This window comes from Scyliorhinus torazame, chromosome 5, assembly GCF_047496885.1.
Source record: "Scyliorhinus torazame isolate Kashiwa2021f chromosome 5, sScyTor2.1, whole genome shotgun sequence".
Lineage (NCBI taxonomy): Eukaryota > Metazoa > Chordata > Chondrichthyes > Carcharhiniformes > Scyliorhinidae > Scyliorhinus > Scyliorhinus torazame.
The window spans coordinates 149,363,885-149,386,368 of record NC_092711.1 but is presented as its reverse complement, the minus strand read 5'-3'; the positions used below and the strand labels follow the sequence as shown (position 1 = coordinate 149,386,368).

Below are 22,484 nucleotides of genomic sequence, written 5' to 3'. Positions count from 1 at the left end.
ATGAGGTTTTAGAAATAGTCCCTGGGTAGACGAGTTCACTGAAGCTCCACAGTGAATCTGTCCAACAGCCACAGCGACCTCTAATTTTGGAAAATGGGTGTAACCCTGTTTGGATGCTGCTGACAAAGGATGCTTGAAAGGTCGATGCAGAGCTTCTTCATAATAGTAATCTTTATTAATGTCACAAGTAGGCTCACATTAACACTGCAATGAAGTTACTGTGAAAATCCCCTAGTCGCCACACTTCAGCACCTGTTCAGGTACACTGAGGGATAATTCACCTAACAGCACGCCCTTCAGGACTTGTGGGAGGAAACCAGAGCACCCGGAGGAAACCCACGCAGACAGGGGGAGCACGTGCAGACTCCTTACAGACAGGGACCCAAGCCGGGAATCAAACCTGTGTCCCTGGCACTGTGAAGCAACAGTGCTAACCACTCTGCTACCGTGCTGCTTGTAGATGTTACACACTGCTGCCACTGTGTATCAATGGTGGAGTGGTGAATGGGGTGCTGATCAAGTGTCTGCTTTGTCCTGTATAAAACAAACTTTGAATAAGACTGATAATTAAGCATTTTTAAAAATTGATTAAAACCTATTACATTTAAATAATCCAGCCCATATGAAAATAAGATCTGCTCTTCAAAGATATATTGGTACAAATTACATGAGATCTTTGTCGTTGCATTGAATACCTTGACTCCTCACATGGACACCTGATTGACAAGAGGCACCGATTGGACAATAGCTGGAAACAATGAGCTGAAATGTTCTTCTGGGAGTGAAACTGTTTCACTTTAACCCGGACTCGACTATGTGAGAGTTAAAGGCAATACCAGGCTAAATTACATTGAATATACAACATAGAAACAGCCCAACCAATCCATGCCAGTGTTTAGACTTCACTTGAGTCTCCTCTCATGCTTTCCCATCTGACTCTATCAGTGTATCCGTCTGTTCATTTCTCCCTCATGTGTTCATCCAGCTTCCCCATTAATATATCGATGTTATTCACCTCCACCAATCCCTGTGGTAGCGAGTTCCACATTCCGACCACTCTGGGGAAGAAGTTTCTCCTAAATTCCTGATTAGATTATTTCACATTGATAGCCTCTAGTTTTGCTCTTACCCTTGCAAGCGAAAACATTCTCCATGTGTATCAAAATCTTTCATAATTTCAGCCCTCATTAGTCCCTCAGCCTTGTATTTCGATGAGAGCAGTGACCCGGCCTATTCATCGTCTCCTGATAGGTTTAACCTCTCACAGTAAAAATCTGAAGACAAAAATGCTTTGTTCACACTTGAGCTCAGCGCAGTGAGAACAGGGATGGAATTACAAGGGAGCCTGACCGGGAGTGATCAATGAGGATCAGACGGGGTTTGTGAAGGGCAGTCAGCTGAACACAAATGTGCGGAGGCTCCTGAATGTGATCATGATGCCCTCAGAAGGAGGGGATGCAGAAGTGGTGGTGGCAATGGACGCGGAGAAAGCCTTCGATCGGGTGGAGTGGGAGTACCTGTGGGAAGTGTTAGGCAGATTTGGATTTGGCAAGGAATTCATAGGGTGGGTTAAATTGCTGTATCAGACCCCTGTAGCGAGTGTGTCAATGAACCGGCTGCGGTCGGAGTACTTTAGGCTACATCGAGGAATAAGGCAGGGGTGCCCCCTGTCCCCCCTGCTGTTTGCCCTGGCAATCGAGCTGCTGGCCATGGCGTTGAGGGAGTCTAGAAATTGGAGGGGGCTGGTTCCGGGGGGGGGGGGGGGGAGGAGGAGCATTGGGTTTCAATGTATGCGGATGACCTGCTCCTGTACATTTCGGATCCGGTGGAGGGGATGGGGGAGGTCATGCAGATCCTTAAAGATTTCGGGAACTTTTTGGGGTATAAATTGAATGTTGGGTAAAGCGACATTTTATGATCCATGCGAGGGGCCAGGAAAAGAGACTGGGAGAGCTACTGCTTAAGATGGTGGAGAGGAGCTTTCGCTATTTGGGCATACAGGTGGCTAAGAGTTGGGATGCCCTGCACAAGCTCAATCTGGCACAGCTGGTGGATCAGATGGAGGAGGACTTTAAGAGGTGGGACATGCTGCCGCTCTCCCTTGCGGGCAGTCCGTGAAGATGACGGTCCTCCCCAGGTTCTTGTTCATCTTCCAGTGCCTTCCCATCCTCATCCCCAAGTCCATCTTCAAGCGGGTGAACAGGATTATCACGGGATTTGTGTGGGCAAACAAGACCCTGCGTGTCAAGAGACTTCTTATAGTGCAGTCGGGGTGGGGGTGGGCTGGCGCTGCCGAACTTCTGCAGCTATTTTTGGGCAGCGAATATGGGTAGTAGAGGGAGGAGGGGGGCGTGGAAATGGTTGGAGGCGGTGTCTTGCAGGGATGCTAGCCTGGGGGCATTGATAACGGCACCACTGCCACTCACGCCAACACGGTACACCACGAGCACGGTGGTGATGGCAACATTGAGGATCTGGTGTCAGTGGAGAAGGCACAGGGAGGAGGTAGGGGCCTCAGTCTGGACCCCGATACAAAACAATCACAGGTTCATTCCAGGTAGAATAGACGGTGGGTTCCTAAGCTGGCACAGAGCGGGTATTAAAAGGATGGGGGACTTGTTTATTGATGGGACCTTTGCTAGCCTGAGGGCGCTGGAAGAGAAATTTGGGTTGCCCCAGGGAACCTGCAGGTCTGGGCTTTCGTGAGGAAGCAGGTGGGGGAATTTCTGCTGCTACCGGTCCGGAGGATACAGGACAGGGTGGTCTCAGGCGTGTGGGTAGGGGACGGCAAGGTATCGGTAATATACCAGGAGCTGCAGGAGGTGGAGGAGGCCTCAGTGGAAGAGCTGAAGGCCAGGGAGGAGGAGCTGCGTGAGGAGTTGGATGAGGGCCTGTGGGCAGACACCCTGGGCAGGGTCAATTCCTCCTCATCTTGTGCCAGGCTTAGCCTGATCCAGTTTAAGGTGGTGCACTGGGCGCATATGACAGCGGCAATAATGAGTAAATTCTTTGGGGTGGAGGATAGGTCTGTGTGGTGTTCAGGGAGCCCAGCAAACCATGTCCATATGTTTTGGGCATGCTCGGCACTTACAGGATTTTGGAGAGGCTTTGCAAAGGTTATGTCAAGGAAAAGCCGAGCTGGGGGATAGCGATATTTGGGGTGTCAGAAGATCTGGGAGTGCAGGAGTTGAAAGAGGCCAGAGTCTTGGCCTTTGCATCCCTGGTAGCCCGGAGACGGCTCTTGTTAATGTGGAGGGATGCAAAACCCCCAAGTGTGGAGACTTGGGTCAGCGACATGGCTGGGTTTCTCAGGTTGGAGAAGATAAAGTTTGCCTTGCGAGGGTCCTTGCAGAGGTTCTCCAGGCGGTGGCAACCGTTCCTTGACTTTCTCGCGGAACGTTAAGTTAAGGTCAGCAGCAGCAAACCAGAGGGGAGGGGGAGGGGGGGCGGTATGGGTGGTGGATGGATTTCACTTGTAAAGTGTAGATACCCCACCTTGTTTTGTTAAGTTGTTAATTCGCTTTTCGCTTTTCTTTATTATTATGTTTTTGTTGCTTTGTTGGTTTGTAAAATTTTGTAAACATTTTGAATAAAAACAAATTTAAATAAAAACCAAAAAAACAAGGGAGCCTGAGAAACGCAGATTCACTGAGAATGGTGGGCTGGTCTGATCATAGAATTTACAGTGCAGAAGGAATGCATTTGGCCCATCGAGTCTGCACCAGCTCTTGGAAAGAGCACCCTACCCAAGCCCTCACCTCCACCCTATCCCCATAACCCAGTTACTTCACCCACACTAAGTGCAATTTTGGACACTAAGGATAATTTAGCATGGCCAATCCACCTAACCTGCACATCTTTGGACTGTGGGAGGGAACCGGAGCACCCAGAGGAAACCCACGCACACACAGGGAGAATGTGCAGACTCCGCACAGACAGAGACCCAAGCCGGGTATCGAACCTGGGACTCTGGAGCTGTGAGGCAATTTTGCTAACCACTATGCTTCCGTGATGGCCCTGATCTGTGTGAATAAGCTGGTTAATCAGACTGTTCATGATCGGGGTCTTGTTCAGGGTACTGGAGGAGCTCAAGTGACAGCCTTCAATAATACATTAATCTGCATTTATACAGCACATTTAATGTAATTAAATATCCCAAGGTGTTTTCACGGTTATTGTAAATCCAGGTTTGACAGATGATTTCGCAAAATTGTCCAAGCTCACGATCATGTGACAGAAAATACTGCTTCTCTCTGACTCTGCCTCTGCCTCCACACACTCCCTCCCTGTTGATTGTAACACGAATTCATCCCACTATCCTCCTCCTGCTTTCCCCCCAATTCTCCTCCCCTGACGATGCTGACTCTCGGGTTCAGTTTCTCTCTCACCTATTGCCCTCCCCAATATGTCACCCAGGTGTCTGAAGGGGGACGTCACAATCAAACCCAGTGACGTGCCCTTTGTATCCGGAATGGGGTCACTGCCCTCCACTCCCACTTTCATCCCAGTCCCAGGGGTTTGGAGACTGGGCTCCGGATGGGTACTGGCGACTGAGTCTCCCATACACCCCCGCCGCGGGGAAACTGCTCTATCCACCGGGAGGGGGGCAGGGACTGCGCATGTCCAAAGGAGAGGAGAAGAAGCGCGTGCGCAGTGACGGTTATTCCCATTGAGGTCAAATGCGCATCCATGACCACATGACATCCGTTGCCCAATATGTCACCCAGATATCTGAAGTTAACAAACTGTTTTCTAAGGGGGACGTCACAATCAAACCCAGTGACATGTACTTTGTGTCCGGAATGAGGTCACTGCCCTCCACTCCCACATTCATCCCAGGGGTTTGGAGATTGGGCTCCGGATGGGTACTGGCAGCTGAATCTCCCATAGTCCCCAGCGCCAGGGAAACCGCTCTATCCCCCGGGGGGGGGGGGGTGGGAGGAAAGACAGGGGCTGCGCATGTCCAAAGGAGAGGAGATGCAGCGCATGCGTAGTAACGCTTATTCCAATTGAGGTCAAACGGGCATCAATGATCACGTGACATCCGTTGATTATGTTTTCAGTTGGCCAGAAACCAATGGGAAGAGTTGGAGGACCGGAAGGACTCTGGTCCTCCAACCACTCAGAGTGCGGGCGTTGTGTTAATGATGTTCCAGCTTCATGCAGACTGAAACGTCCTGCTGTGCGCAACATCTGTGAGTAAAACACTTTCTTTTTTCCCCCCTTTCCATTTCTTTTCTCATTCTGACCTTCAATTGGTCACTTGCAGCAACTGAAGGGAAAGGAAGTGAATCCAGGGAGGGTGCAGACTTTGCAAAGCTTGTCCCAGGTCTCTCTCTCTCAAAGACATTGACATCCTTTGCTCCCTCACGTCGACACATTTATTTGTCTGGCTAAAAGGATTCAGAGAATTTCCAGTGCAGAAGGAGGCCAATTGTCCCATTGAGTCTGCACCGGCCCTTGGAAAGACCACCCCATCCCCGAAACCCAGTAACCTCACCTAAACTTTTTGCACACTAAGGGCAATTTATCCTGGCCAATCCACCTAACTTGCACATCTTTGCACTGTAGGAGGAAACCGGAACACCCGGAGGAAACCCACGCAGACACGGGGAGAACGTGCTGACTCCGCACAGACAGTGAACCAAGCCGGGAATCGAACCTGGGACTCTGGAGCTGTGAAGCAACTGGCCTAACCACTGTGCTACCTTGCTGGTCTCTTGATGGTCTCTTTCCTAGTGTTCACAATTAGTGGTCTGGTTTCCCCAGGAGATGGCTGATATTTAAGGGGACAGTAAATTAATGTAGGATTGAAATATGTGTAGTGTTGTTATATCATACAGATTAGATATATTATTGGTTCTGTAATAAAGCACATTTATTATTATATCCAGTTGTGTAATATAGTACTGTAGAGCTACATTATATATTTCCAGAAGAGAAAATGCTGGAAAATCTCAGCCTGTCTGGCTTCATCTGTAAGGAGAGAAAAGAGCTAATGTTTTCGAGTCCAGATGACCCTCTGTCAAAGGTAAAAAGGATAGCAGGTGGGAGATATTTATACTGTAGGGCAAGGGAAAGAAAGGTGAGTCAGAACCACAGAAACAAAGGAAATAGAGTGCTAAAGGGCAGCACAGTGGTTAGCACTGTGGTTTCACAGCGCCAGGGTCCCAGGTTCACTGTGTGGAGTTTGCACGTTCTCCCCGTGTCTGTGTGGGTTTTCTCCGGGTGCTCCGGTTTCTTCCCAAAAGTCCCGAAAGATGTGCTATTAGATAATTTGGACATTCTGAATTGTCCCTTTGTGTACCCGAAAACTTGCTGGAATGTGGCGACGAGGGGCTTTTCACAGTAACTTAATTGCAGTGTTAATGTAATTATACTTGTGACAATAAAGATTATTAATAAAATAAAGATTATAATGGCAGTCCCCAGAGAGAATAAAAGATGTGAAAGACCAAACAGCAGAGAAACTAAAATCAGAGGGTAAGCTGTGACAGATGTAGATGTGGGGGTAAGGGGGCATTGTTGGGAGAGAGACAAAATGAGAAAAAGGGGGGGGGGGAAGGGGGAAGCAAAGGGAACAAAAGGTAAAGAAAGGGGAGATAAGATAGGGGAAAGAGTGAGGGGCAAATATATATATGAAGAAAGTCAAGAAAGGAATAAAAGGTAATAGACAGTGAAAATGAAACAGAAAGAAAACAAAGGGGTTGAGGTGGGGTAGAGCTCATCATCTGAAGTTGTTGAATTTGATGTTGAGATCGGAAGGCTGTAGCATGCCTAACCGGAAGATGATATGCTGTTCCTCCAGTTTGCGTTGAGCGTCACTGGAACATTGCAACAAGCCAAGGGCAGGCATGGGAGCAGGGTCTTGTGTTAAAATGGCAAGCAGGGACAGCACGGTGGCACAGTGGTTAATCACTGCTGCCTCACGGCGCTGAGGTCCCAGGTTCGATCCCGCCTCTGGGTCACTGTCCACGTGGAGTATGCACATTTTCCCCGTGTCTGCTTGGGGTTTGCCCCACAACCCAAAGATCTGCAGTGTAGGAGGATTGGCATGGTAAAATTGTCCCTTAATTGGAAAAAATGAATTGGGTACTCCAAATTTATATATATATATATATAAATAAATAAATAAAATGGCAAGCAACGGGAAGGTCAGGGTCCTGAATGTGCACAGACCTAAGGTGCTCAGCAAAGCGACCACTACCATCGAGAAGGACAAGAGCAGCAGATACCTGGGAACCCCACCACCTGGAGGTTCCCCTCCAAGTCACTCACCAGATCGACTTGGAAATATATCGCCATTCCATCACTGTCGCTGGGGCAACTTCCTGGAACTCCCTCCCTAACAGCACAGTGGGTGTGCAAGGAGGCCACTGACGACCACTTTCTGAAGGGCAACTAGGGATGCGCAACAAATACTGGCCTAACCAGCGACACCCAAATCCTGTAAATTAATTTATTTTAAAAACAAATTTAGAGTACCCAATTCTTTTTTTTCCCAAATAAGTGGCAATTTAGCATGGCCAATTCACCCACCCTGCACATGGTTTCACATTGTGGGGATGAGACCCATGCAGACACGGGGAGAATGTGCAGACTCCACACGGACAGTGACACGGGGCCGGGATCTTCAATGAATTTAAAGACAATGTAGTGATGCTTTGGAATTCTCTACCCCAGAGGACTGTGGAGCCTCAGTCGACAAGTATTTTCAAGACAGAGATTGATAGGTTTCTTGCTATTGAAGATATTGAGGGATATGGGGGATAGTGTGGGAAAATGGTGCTGAGGTAGATCAGCCAATGATCTCATTGAATGATTGAGCAGGCTCGATGGGCTGAATGGCCGACTGCAGCTCCTATTTGTTATGATCTCTGTGTCCAGGACGGGAAGCAGTGAGCATGGATCTGTCAATCATCCTGAATCAGCACCTTCAGGAGAATTGGGAGGGTGAATATTAGTGAGAATGGAGGGAGAGTGTGTGGGATGGAGATTTACAGCTTTTGGGGAACGAGAGAGGAAAGAATGTTCCTGAGAAATTAAAATAATCTCTTCTGAATTTCTATCCTGTACTGTCCAAACTCCTTTTACAGGATGTTAAAAGGATCGGATTTACAGACCAAAATCTCAAACATCACGGCTAATTCTGACAGTCACTCGATTCATCGGCCATTATCTAGGAGTAATGTTTACTCAACCTGTTGGCTTCAAAAGATTTTAAACATCATTGTGACTGGAAAAGCACCGAGACACACGCACTGACTGTGGAAAGAGCTTTAACCAGTTACACAGTCTGAAAAACATCACACCATTCACAGCGGGGAGAGACTGTACACGTGTTCTGTGTGTGGTCAAAGCTTCAACTGATAGTCCAACCTGGAGAGACTCGAGGAAACCCAAAATATGGAGAAACCATGGAAATGTGGGGACTGTGGGAAGGGATACAGAGCCCCATCAGAGCTGGAGATTCATCGACGCAGTCACACTGGGGAGAGACCATTCACCTGCTCTCAGTGTGAGAAGGGATTCACTCAGTTATCTAGCTTAAACTTACATCTGCAAATTCACACTGGGGAGAGGCCGTTCACCTGCTCTCAGTGTGGGAAGGGATTCATTCAATTATCTCGCCTGAATTTACATCAGCGAATTCACACTGGGGAGAGGCCGTTCACCTGCTCTCAGTGTGGGAAGGGATTCACTCAGTTGTCCAGCCTGAAGATACACCAGCGTGTTCATGCTAGGGAGAGGCCGTTCACCTGCTCTCAGTGTGGGAAGGGATTCAGTCAGTTAATCAACCTACAGGCACACCAGCGAGTTCACACAGGGGAGAGGCCATTCACCTGCTCTCAGTGTGAGAAGGGATTCACTTACTTATCCAACCTGCGGAGACACAAGTTTGTTCATGCTGGGGAGAAGCCGTACAACTGCTCTCAGTGTGAGAAGGGATACAGTGACTTACCCAACCTGCGAAGACACCAACTTGTTCACAATCAGGAGAAGCCGTTCACCTGCTCTGTGTGTGAGAAGGAATTCACTCAGTTATCCAGCCTGCAGACACACCAGTGAATTCACACTGGGGAGAAGCCGTTCACCTGCTCTCAGTGTGAGAAGGGATTCACTTACTTATCCAACCTGCGGAGACACCAGCGAGTTCACACTGGGGAGAGGCCGTTCACCTGCTCTTAGTGTGGGAAGGGATTTTGTGTTTCCTCGTCCCTGCTGAGACACCAACAAGTTCACAATTGATTACAGTGATGGATTCTGCTGTTATTGTTTCTGCTTCGATTACATCCAGGACTGCATTTCGTTCTCTCTTCTCTTTCTCTCTCCGGGATTCTGAGACAGGAAAAGCTTCTATAGGAATGTGAAAAGATTAGCAAAGACCAATATGTGTCCATTCCAGGCAGCGAAGGAGAGTTTATAATGGGGAATGAGGAAATGGCAGAGAAACTAAACAATGTGTGTCTGTCTTCACGAAGGAAGATACAGAAATTGTCCCAAAAACACGAGAGAACCATGGGACTCGTGAGCACGAGGGACTGAAAGAGATTAGTATTAGTGAAAAAGTAGTATTGGAGAAATTAATGTGGTTGAAAGTTAATGAATCCCCAAAAGCTGCTGCTCAACATCCCAGAGTGTTGAAAGAAGTGGCTGTAGAGATAGTGGATACATTGGTGATCATCTTTCAAAATTATATAGGTTCTGGAATGGTTCCTGCAGATTGGAAGGTGGTAAATGTAACCCCATTATTTAAGGAGGGAGAGAGAAAACAGGGAACCAGAGACCCATTAGTCTGATATCAGTAGGAGGGAAAATGCTACAATCTATTATAAAGGATGTAATAACATACGATTTAGGAGCAGGAGTAGGCCACTCGGCCCCTCAAGCCTGCTCCACCATTCAATAAGTTAACGGCTGATCTGATTAAATCCTCAAAACCAGATTCCCGCCGACCCCCCTCCCCACGCCCCCCCCCCCCAATAACCTTTCACCTTCTTACTTGGCAAAAATCTATCCAGCTCTGCCTTAAAAATATTCATAGACTCTGCTTCCACTGCCCTTTGAAGAAGAGAGTTCCAAAGACTCACAATCCTCGGAGAAAATAAGTTCTCCTCTGCCTCAAATGGGCAAGTTATTACTTTTCAAGTGACTCCAATTTCTAGATTCTCCCACAAGAGGAAACATCCTGTCCACATCCACCCTGTCAAGACCCCTCAGGATCCTGTACGCTTCAATCAAATCACCTAAACTCCATCGGACACAAGCCCAGCCTGTCCAATCATTCCTCATAAGACCAGCCTCCAATTCCAGGTATGAGTCCAGTAAACCTTCTCTGAACTGCTTCCAACACATTTACATCATTCCTTCAATGAGAGCAATACTGTACACCGTGCTCCAGATGTTGTCTCACCAATGTCCTGAATAACTGAAGCATAACCTCCCTACTTTTGTCTTCAATTCCCCTCACAATAAACAATAACATTCTATTAGCTTTCCTAATTACTTGCTGTACCTGTATACTCGCCTTTTGTGATTCATGCTCTTGGACACCCAGATCCCTCCGAATCTCAGAGCTCTGCAATCTCTCACCATTCAGATAAGAATTTTTTTTTATTATTTTTGCCAAAATGGATAATGTCACAATTTCCCACATAATACTCGATTGGGCAGATCTTTTCTCACTCACGTAACCTTTCTATAATCCTTTGTAACCTCCTTATGTCCTCTTCACAATTTACTTTCCGACCTATCTTTGTATCATTGGAACATAGGAGCAGGAGTTGGCCATTCAGCCCGTCGAGCCTGCTCCACCATTCAATACGATCATGGCTGATCATCCACTTCAATGTCTTTTTCCCCACACTGTCCCCATATCCCTTTGTGTTATTGGTATTTAGAAATCTGTCAGTCTCTGCTTTAAACACACTCAATTACTGAGCTTCCACAGCCCTCTGGGGTAGAGAATTCCAAAGATTCACAACCCTCTTGAGTAAAGAAATGTCTCCTCCGAGACCGGTCCAAAGTGATTTTCCCCTTATTTTGAAACTGTGTCCCCTGGTTCCAGACTCCCCAACCAGGGGAAACATCTCACCTGCACCTACCCTGTCTATTCCATTCAATATCTCAGAAGTTTTGGTGAGATCACCACTCATTCTTCAAAACTCGAGTGAATACAGGCCCAGTTTCCCCAATCTCTATTCATAGGACAGTCCTGCCATCCCCTGTGGTCTCTGGTTCCCTGTTTTCTCTCTACCTCCTTAAATAGCGGGCTTAGATTTACCACCTTGCAATCTATAGAATATTGAAAGATGATCACCAATGTATCCACTATCTCTCCAGCCACCTCTTTCAACACTCTGGGATGTAGAGCGTCAGCTTTTGGAGATTTCCGATTTATTTTTTTATTGCCACGTGTACCGAGGTACAGTGAAAAGTATTGTTCCACGTACAGTCCAGACAGATCATTCCAAACATGGAAAAAATACCATTTATTAACTTTCAACCACATTAATTTCTCCAGTACTAGTTTTTCACGATTAATAATCTCGTTCAGTTCCTCAATCTCACGAGTCCCTTAGTGTTCTCATGTTTGGGGGAAATTTCTGTATCTTCCTCTGTGACGACAGACACACAGTTTAGTTTCTCAGTCATTTCCTTATTCCCCATTATAAATTCTCCTGCCTATGCCTGGAATAGACCCACAGTGGTCTTTGCTAATCTTTTCCTTTTCACATTCCTATAGGAGCTTTTCCAGTTGGTTTTATGTTTCTCGCCAGTTTGCTCGCATATTCTATTTTCTCTTTATCAGTCTCTTGGTTTGGTTTTCAGCAAAGGACGACCAAGTTCCCAATCCTCGGGCTTGCTACTATTTGGGCCACTTTATGAGCCTCTTCCTTTGATCTAATGCAATCTTTAACTTTGCTTGTCAGCCACGGTTGCAAAACGTCTGTTGGATTTTTGTTTATTAAGGGAGTCTATATTTTATGTAAATATGTAACAATTCCTCAAATACTTGTGATTGCCTGTCTATCATCAGAGCTTTTATTGTAATTTCCCAATCCAGCACAGACAACTGTGAATACAGGCCCAGTTTCCCCAATGGCTCATCATAGGACAGTCCTCTGTGGTAAAATGTGCCGTGGCCTGTATTTTAGGCTCGATAAAATCAGACACTTTAAATTAAAAATTGGACATTTTAAATCAAGCCACAGCCAGCTCCAGCAACCAGCCTGAATACACTGAACTCCGACAAGCTGCCAGCACATGTCTGGAGCTGCTCTGCTCCATCAATCACCAATCAAGAGATAATTGGCTCTATTCATCGATTGATTGTTTTGAATAGACAAAGTTACATAACAAACAATGCACTGGGAAATGGACTCCTGTGGACAGATTCCAGTGTCCTGCTGAGTGGCCATTGGTAACTCCATTGGGTGGTACCACTCCCACCCTGTGACCTCATCGGCTGGGGTCAGAGAACATTCTGGAAGGACACAGAAAGGGTATAACGATCGAACCCTCTGACCGCCCAGCAGTGAAGACTCCACGCAGAGGTAATCAAGACAACTGACTCGAGACAGAAAGAAGCAGCAGCGAGACCCATCTTCTCAGAAGAAGACCCCGAGGAGATTGAGATACAGAATCAAACCCGCAGCTCGAATGAGTCCATCGGCTCGGGTACTATTCAGAATCTTGGGACTGTAATTAGTGGGATAATTTAAGGGTAACTGTTTTACTGCTTGTGGAATAAAGTTATGTGATTTATACACTCCGTTGTCCTTTGTTCATCTGGTCAATAAAGATACCTGGGTAAAACATTTGATTAATAAACTGGTCGAAGTGTCTGTGGTTTTATAGAAACAACACCTCCCATCCCCGGAACAAGTCTGGTGAACTTTCCTTACTCCCTCTGTGGCAACATTATCTTTCCTGAGGCAAGGGGAGTAAAACTGCACACAGTACTCCAGCTGTGGTCTAACCAAGGTTCTATACTATTGAAGCAAGTCTTCACTCCTCCTTTACTGAAATCTGCTTGTGATAAAGGCCAACATCCCATTCGCCTTCCTAATAACTTGCTGCGCCTGTATGTTAGCCTTCAGTGACTTATTGATGAGGACACCCAGGTCCCTTTGTACATCTACACTTTCTAATCTCTGACCATTTCAGAAATACTCTGCTCATCGGTTCCTCCTTCAAAGTAATAATCTTACATATTTCCACATTATATTCCACCTGCCATGTCCTTGCCCACTCACTAAGTCTGTCCAATTCCTCCTGTAGCCGTTTTACATCTTCCTCACAACACACATTCCCACCCAGCTTTGTGTCATCAGTGAACTTGGAAATATTCCATTTGGTCCCCACATCCAAATCATTGTATAAACTATGAATAGCTGGGCCCAAATACTGATCTTTGCAGTAACCCACTTGTCCCAACTGCTAATGTGAGAATGACCCATTTATTCCTCCTCTCTGTTTTCTGCCTGTTAGCCAATCCTCAATCCATGCAAGTATATTACCTCCCATCCCATGTGTTTTCATTTTGCTGAGTAACCTCCTGTGGGGTGTTTATCATAAACCTTCTGAAAATCCAAGTGTGCCACATCCACGGACTCCCCTTTATCAATTCTGTTAATAACATCCTCAAAAACTCCAAAGGTTTCGTCGGACATGATTTCCTATTCCGAAATCCATGTTAGAAGTCTTACAACACCAGGTTAAAGTCCAACAGGTTTGTTTTGAATCACTAGCTTTCGGAGTGCAACTCCTTCATCAGGTGAGGAAGAAGCTCCTTCACCTGAGGAAGGAGCAGCGCTCCGAAAGCTATTGATTCGAAACAAACCTGTTGGACTTTAACCTGGTGTTGTAAGACTTCTTACTGTGCCCACCCCAGTTCAACGCCGGCATCTCCATATCATAAATCCATGTTAATTATTATTATCCAGGTGTCCATTTACACATCCTGTATAATAGATTCTAGCATTTTCCCAATACTGATGTCAGGCTAACAGGCCTGTAGTTCACCGTTTTCTCTCTCCCTCCCTTCCTGAACAGTGGGGTGACATTTCCTATATTTTAATCATCAGGAACCATTCCAGAATCTATAGAATTTTGGAAGATGATCACCAATGTATCTGTGATCTCTATAGCAACCTCTTTCAACTGGGATGTAGAATATCAGGTCTCGGGGACTCATCAATATTCAATCCCATTAATTTCTCCAATGCAGCATAAGACCATAAGACATAGGAGTGGAAGTAAGGCCATTCGGCCCATCGAGTCCACTCCACCATTCAATCATGGCTGATTTCAACTCCATTTACCCGCTCTCTCTCCATAGCCCTTAATTCCTCGAGAAATCAAGAATTTATAAACTTCTGTCTTAAAGACACTCAACTTCCTGGCCTCCACCGCCCTCTGTGGCAATGAATTTCACAGACCCACCACTCTCTGGCTGAAGAAATTTCTCCTCATCTCTGTTCTAAAGTGACACCCTTTTATTCTAAGGCTGTGCCCCCGGGTCCTCGTCTCCCCTGCTAATGGAAACAACTTCCCTATGTCCACCCTATCTAAGCCATTCATTATCTTGTAAGTTTCTATTAGATCTCCCCTCAACCTCCTAAACTCCACGAATATAATCCCAGGATCCTCAGACGTTCATCGTATGTTAGGCCTACCATTCCTGGAATCATCCGTGTGAATCTCCGCTGGACCCGCTCCAGTGCCAGTATGTCCTTCCTGAGGTGTGGGGCCCAAAATTGCTCACAGTATTCTAAATGGGGCCTAACTAATGCTTTATAAAGCTTCAGAAGTACATCCCTGCTTTTATATTCCAAGCCTCTTGAGATGAATGACAACATTGCATTTTCTTTCTTAATTACGGACTCAACCTGCAAGTTTACCTTGAGAGAATCCTGGACTAGGACTCCCAAGTCCCTTTGCACTTCAGCATTATGGATTTTGTCACCGTTTAGAAAATAGTCCATGCCTCTATTCTTTTTTCCAAAGTGCAAGACTTCGCACTTGCCCACGTTGAATTTCATCAGCCATTTCTTGGACCACTCCTAAACTGTCTAAATCTTTCTGCAGCCTCCCCACCTCCTCCATACTACCTGCCCCTCCACCTATCTTTTATATCATCGGCCAACATAGCCAGAATGCCCTCAGTCCCGTCATCTAGATCGTTAATATATAAAGAGAACAGCTGTGGCCCCAACACTGAACCCTGTGGGACACCACTCGTCACTGGTTGCTATTCCGAAAAAGAACCTTTTATCCCAACTCTTTGCCTTCTGCCTGACAGCCAATCGTCAATCCATATTAGTACCTTGCCTCGAATACCATGGGCCCTTATTTTACTCAGCAGTCTCCCGTGAGGCACCTTATCAAAGGCCTTTTGAAAGTCAAGATAGATAACATCCATTGGCTCTCCTTGGTCTAACCTATTTGTTATCTCTTCAAAGAACTCCAACAGGTTTGTCAGGCACAACCTCCCCTTACTAAATCCATGCTGACTTGTCCTAATCCGACCCTGCACTTCCAAGAATTTAGAAATCTCATCCTTAACAATGGATTCTAGAATCTTGCCAACAACCGAGGTTAGGCTAATTGGCCTATAATTTTCCATCTTTTTCCTTGTTCCCTTCTTGAACAAGGGGGTTACAACAGCGATTTTCCAATCCTCTGGGACTTTCCCTGACTCCAGTGACTTTTGAAAGATCATAACTAACACCTCCACTATTTCTTCAGCTATCTCCTTTAGAACTCTAGGATGTAGCCCATCTGGGCCCGGAGATTTATCAATTTTTAGACCTCTTAGTTTCTCTAGCACTTTCTCCTTTGTGATGGCTACCATATTCAACTCTGCCCCGACTCTCCGGAATTGTTGGGATATTACTCATGTCTTCTACTGTGAAGATTGACGCAAAGTACTTATTTAATTCCTCAGCTATTTCCTTGTCTCCCATCACTAGATTACCATCGTCATTTTGGAGCGGTCCAATGTCTACTTTTGCCTCCCGTTTGTTTTTAATGTATTTAAAGAAACTTTTACTATCATTCCTAATGTTACTGGCTAGCCTACCTTCATAATTGATCCTCTCTTTCCTTATTTCTCTCTTTGTTATCCTCTGTTTGTTTTTGTAGCCTTCCCAATCTTCTGACTTCCCACTACTCTTTGCCACATTATAGGCTTTCTCTTTTGCTTTGATGCATTCCCTAACTTCCTTTGTCAGCCATGGCTGCCTAATCCCCACTCTGATAACCTTTCTTTTCTTTGGGATGAACCTCTGTACTGTGTCCTCAATTACTCCCAGAAACTCCTGCCATTGCTGTTCTACTGTCTTTCCCACTAGGCTCTGCTCCCAGTCGATTTTCGTCAGTTCCACCCTCATGCCCCTGTAGTTACCTTTATTTAACTGTAACACCTTTACATCTGATTCTACCTTCTTTCTTTCAAATTGGAGATTGAATTCTACCATATTATGATCACTGCCTCCTAAGTGTTCCCTTACTTTAAGATCTTTAATCAAGTCTGGCTCATTACATAACACTAAGTCCAGAATGGCCTGTTCCCTCGTGGGCTCCATCACAAGCTGTTCCAAAAAGCCCTCCTGTAAACATTCAATGAATTCCCTTTCCTTGGGTCCACTGGCAGCATTATATACCCAGTCCACCTGCATATTGAAGTCCCCATGATCACTGAGCTTGCCTTTCTGTCATGCACTTTCTATTTTGTGGTGCATTTTGTGCCCCCGGTCTTGACCACTGTTAGGAGGCCTGTACATAACTCCCATTATGGTTTTTTTGCCTTTGTGGTTCCTCAACTCTACCCACACGGACTCCACATCATCTGACCCTATGTCGTTTAGTGCTATTGATTTAATTTCATTCCTAATTAACAAGGCAACCCCGCCCCCTCTGCCCACCTCTCTGTCTTTTCGATAGGTTGTGAATCCCTGGATGTTTAAATGCCAGTCCTGAACCCCCTGCAACCACGTCTCTGTGATGCCTACCACATCATACCTGCCAGTCACAATCTGGGCCACAAGCTCATCTACCTTGTTCCGTACACTGCGCGCATTTAAATATAGCACCTTTAATTCTCCATTGACCGTCCCTTTTTGTTTTCTTAGTGTGGTAGACCTTGGTTTACTGAGCCTTTCCATACACTGTCATATTTTGTGGGGTGGGGACTATCGTAACCTCTCCTGAGTTTTGTCTTTTCTTGCTTTTTTTGTATTCCTAAGCAGCTACGCTTCCCACTGATTACTTCACCTCTTGGTTCCCTGACTTTCCCTTCCCCCCCCCTCTTAGTAATCCTTTATTCCTCATTCTCCCTAGTTCCTTGGATCTCGAACTTTGGGAAATTTCTTTCGCTAAATTCTCCATTCCTGAGACTAAGTGTTGATGCCGGGGCAGGATTCGAGAGTTCTACGATAGCAAAACTGATGCCGCACCTGGTCCAATTCAACGACTGTTGAGGGGCCAGGACCGGCACAACATGGAACACAATCCATTCCAATGAGAAACAGTGCCAGATTTGCCGGATTCACGATTGACACTCGGGAGGCTGACAAGCTGCAGAAACACACTTCACTCCACATACACACCATCCCAGCTAACAAGATGGCAGTGAGGAGAGTGGCATCCCGCTTTACAGACACAGAGCTTGAGATCCTGCTGGACGCCATGGAGGAGATGTGGGCAACCCTGTACCGTGGCCCGGGAAGGAGGCTGCCAGCTGCCACCATTCATCGTGCCTGGGCACAGGTGGCAGAGGCAGCAACCTCCATGAGCAACACCTTCCGGACAGGCCAACAGTGCTGTAAAAAACTGTACAACCTCCTCAGGGTGGCCAGGGTAAATAGGCAGCACTGTGCCTCTGGCACCAAACTCGTCCCATGCTGTTTCTTAACTCCACCCAAACAGATTCTACATTTTGTATTCCTAATCTGAGACCCTCCCTTACTAATGTACTGATGCCGTCCCTTATTATCAGTGCAACACCACCTCCTTTTCCTTTTTGCCTGCATCATCAGCAAACTCAACAATCATTACCTTCAGACCCATCATCCAAGTCATTGATACAAATTGTAGAAGATTGACGTCCCAGCACTGGTCCCTTTGACACACCACTCGTTACATCTTGCCAACCAGAAAATGATCTATTTATGCTTCATCTCGGTTTTCTGGTAGCTAGCCAATCTTTCACTGTGAAAGATAGTTCTGGAGTTAAAGGCTGCCAGTTTGGGAAAAGAAAAGAACGGAACCCTCGGGAATGAATAATCACTTTGGACTGTAGTGTACTTAAGGTGTAGGTTTCCTACAAAAATAATGTTTAGTTAACATTGCTTCTAGTTTGTTTGTTGCAGTAAAAGTTATAAACCTTAAGTCCTGTCATGTGATCCTTTAATTTGTTGACTGGGGATTTGATTTTTGTTTTGAAGTTACTGATCTTTACAGAGATCCTAATCCACAAGTTTTGTCTTCCCATTTGAACCTCGGGCATCTTTCTGTCTCTATTGCTCGTGTCAATGACAGCGAGGCAACTGAGCTGAGGGCTGAATTTAGCTGAGAATAACGGGGCTGTGCCCCAGTTGAGAATCTGCCATGGGCGTCACACTAACAGAGAGACAGGAAGGTGCTGGAGGACTGACTGGGAAATCAAGGGTTTGGGATGATCAGACTGATGGTGTCTTGAACCTGGGGTCCGGTGCTCCTGTGCCCAAAGGGGCTGTTAGGGGCTGTTTAGTACAGGGCTAAATCGCTGGCTTTGAAAGCAGACCAAGGCAGGCCAGCAGCACGGTTCAATTCCCGTACCAGCCTCCCTGAACAGGCTTTTTCATTTGAAGCCTACTTGTGACAATAAGCAATTTTCATTTCATTTTTCATTTTCAAGTGGGGAGTCACGGGAACAAGCTACAGAGGAACCGAAGAGAAACATTGTAAACATCCTTTTACCATGGTTACTCTTTTACTCTGGTTGTCTTTGATCTGCAAGTAATTTTCTGATATTTTTTAAAACCATGTTCTATTTCATTAATAAACTTGTTTCATTAAAAATATTTCATTTTTGGTGGTCTTTTTGTGCTTAAATTCATTCACTTTGGGGAAAGTGGGTGAAAGAGGTTGACAGGCTCTTTAACTGAACGTGAGTCTCTCTTAAGCTAATTGCAAAGGAGCCAGAGGGGGAGAGGAGATTTTAATTTTATTTTGACACAATGTTTGAAAATATGGTTCAGAGAGTCAATCGGGATTGACTCGTTTATTGAGTCTTTTTCAGGAAATTACAAGGGATGTCAATAAAGGGGAACCTGTAGATGTGGTTTGTCTAGGTTTCCAGAAGGTATTCCCCAGGGTGCCACATCAAAGGTAATAATAATAATAATCTTTATTGTCACAAGTAGGCTTACATTAACACCAAAATGAAGTTACTGTGAAAAGCCCCGAGTCACCTGTTCGGGTACACAGAGGGAGAATTCAGAATGTCCAAATTATCTAATAGCACATCTTTCAAGACTTGTGGGAGGAAACCGGAGCATCCAGAGGAAACCCACGCAGAGACAGGGAGAATGTGCAGACTCCGCACAGACAGTGACCCAAGCTGGGAATTGAACCTGGGACCCTGGCGCTGTGAAGCCATAGTGCTAACCACTATGCTATCATGCTGCTGATTACACATAGTAAGAGCTCTTGGTGGCATGTGGGGGTGGGGGAGAGAAAAACGTATCAACATGAATAGAGGATTGGTTAGCTCACATTAAGCAGAGAGTAGGTATAAATGGGTTACGTTTGGGTTGGTAAGATGCGACAAGTGGAATGTCACAAGGATCAGTGCTGGGCCCTCAACGATTTTACAATATATATGAATGAGTTGGATGATGGGATTGAATGTATGGCGGCTAAATTTGCTGATGACACAAAGACAGGTGGGAAAGTAATTTGTGAAGTGAACTTAAGGAGTCTGCAAAAGACAAAAAATAGATTAAGTGAGTGGGATCAAATTGACAGAAGGAGCATAACTTGGGAAAATGTGAATGTGTCCACTTTGGCAGAAAGGGTTAAATAAAACAGAACATTATTTAAATAGAGAGAGATTGCTGAAGCATGAGGTACTGATGGATCTGGGTGTCCTGGTACAGGAACCACAATAAATTAGTTTGCAGGTACAGCAAGTGATTAGGAAGGCAAATGGAATATTGTCATTTGTTGCAAAGGAACTGGAATATAAATGTAGCTATGATTTGCTACAGTTGCACAGGGCCTTGGTGAGACCATATTTAGAGCACTGTGTACAGTTTGGGTCACCTTATTTCAGAAATGAAATTAATGCATTGGAAGCAGTTCAGAGAAAGTTGACTCCCTTGTTTCCTGGAATGAGGGGGTTATCTTCTGAGGAAAGGTTTGACAGGTTGGGACTGTATCCATTGCAGTTTAGAAGAATGAGAGATGATCTTATTGAAACACGTGAAATCCTGAGTGGAACTGACAGCAAGAATGCGGAGAGGATGTTTCCCTTGTGGCAGAGACTAGAACTACATTTAAAAAGGATTTCCCACTGAAGACGCAGATGAGGATATTTCTTTCCCCTGAGGCCCACGGATCTGTGAATCTCTCTTCCCCAGGAAGTGGTGTAGTTGGGGTCATTGATGGATCACAAAACCATCGACCAGCCTCACTGAAGTTCTCAACATGAGAGTTTTAAATGGATTTTCAATGGCCCCTCTCTTTATCCTGAACCCCCAGGAGGAGTTCAACAGGTGAGAGAAAGCTCAGAGCTCTGGCCTCACAGTTGCATAATCAGAACAGAAATGACAATTTGCCAACAGCTCCCAGGTTGTGCAGAAAGAGGAAGGTATTTGGTCACAAGTCCTCAGCTGAGAGAGATCTGCTTTAGCTTCTAGTGGAACTTTCACAGGCTGGCTGGAAGCATTTTAAATAGCCAGGCAGAGAGGTAATAGAGAGAGTCCAGACTTGCTGTGTGCTGCCTTCTAGGTGTAAATAGAAGTGAATTAAAATGGAGATTGCTTCTTTTCCTAGCCTTCCCTTCAGAGGTTTCTGAAGGGTTCCACCAATCACAATGAAGAATGGGGTAAATCTCGGAATTTTAGAAGAGCTGATTGACTGCTAGTCAAGTCCATCAAAATGACACCACGGGACCCTACCACACATCACAGAGGGGACTCCCTTTGGCCAGTTCAACTGACAGCTTGCAGCCGGGGGGGTTTCCAAAGTCTGTAGTTCAAACCCAGAATCTGCAATGGTGCAGCAGTGAGCAAGACAGTAATAAAAAGGGAGACATGGATCAGACAAGGATGTTAAAAAGATTCGTTACACATGGACTAATTACAAAACCTGTCATTGAACCATTTGTACCCGCCCAAGCCACGTCAAACTCTCAAACAAGTGTCTTCCCCACGCTCCGTCCCCGGTACAGGGAATCAGCATCCCCATGCTAAGCAGTGAAAACATGGTGGCCTTGACACTCAGGTGTTGTCTAGGATTCCAGGCACTCTTGTTTTCTCTGTCCTCTGGGAGCTGTTTATCTCCCTGTTCCCACACAGCAAGTTGTCTGTTCTCAGCTCTGCTTGATTTCTGCTGGAGTTTGGTCCCTTTTACACCTTTCCGATCAATAAAACATTTGGTCAGTGAAGACCCAAACCACAATTTCCCATCCTGTCACCTGTCACCCATCCTTACCCAGAGCGTAATCACAACAGGAATAAGAACAGGAGAAGTAACAATTAAATTCAAAATAAATCCACAGCCAGTCATAGAATTTAATTTAATGTTCACTAATTAGCAAGAAAACCTGAAGTAGGGGGTCCTCCACGAATCTTACAGTCCACACCTAGAGGGTGTGTTGGGGGGGGAGGGGGGGGGGGGGCGGGGGGGAGTCTTTCTGACCCATCACTCAATGTCTCTTCATTATTTTCCATTTTTGTTCTGACTCCGCCTGGGGTAACATCTACTCCATCTTTTCTTCTCCTGAATTAGCGCCGTGAGTTCTCAGTTACATTGGGACAGATGCTTCAAGGAACAAATCAAACATGGATGTAAAAGATTCTCCAGCTCTCTCTTTGTGGACAGTTCTTACTCAGTATTATTTCTCCCAAGCCCTTCATTGTCCCATTATCGCTTTAATTTCACTCCCACTTTGCCCATGTCCAGTGTGTTTAATTCTATCCGGATTGTTTTAAAGTCAGTTTCTCTCTGGAGTGTGTGTCAATGTCTTGATGATGTCACAATGGTGTCTCAATCCCCTGGCCACATTAACCATTTCATCTCCTGCTGTGTCTCCAGTAGCTGTGTGTGTTTGGGACCCGGTCTTCAGTCCCTTTCACCATGAATTTAGGCTTGTTATTTTTCACATGGAACAAATCTCATCGGCACACCCACACCGGTATCCCAAAATCATGTCACATATTGTTGCTCTTTTTAGCTTTAGTCTATTGGCTCTGATTACGTCACCTTTGCTC

General features: G+C 45.7%; 1 protein-coding gene across 1 annotated transcript in view; it reads left to right on the top strand.

The window, feature by feature from the left end:
* The window catches only part of LOC140420057 (uncharacterized), a 263,088-nt gene that overhangs the window by 82,491 nt on the left and 158,113 nt on the right, over positions 1 to 22,484 (top strand). The window lies entirely within an intron of this gene.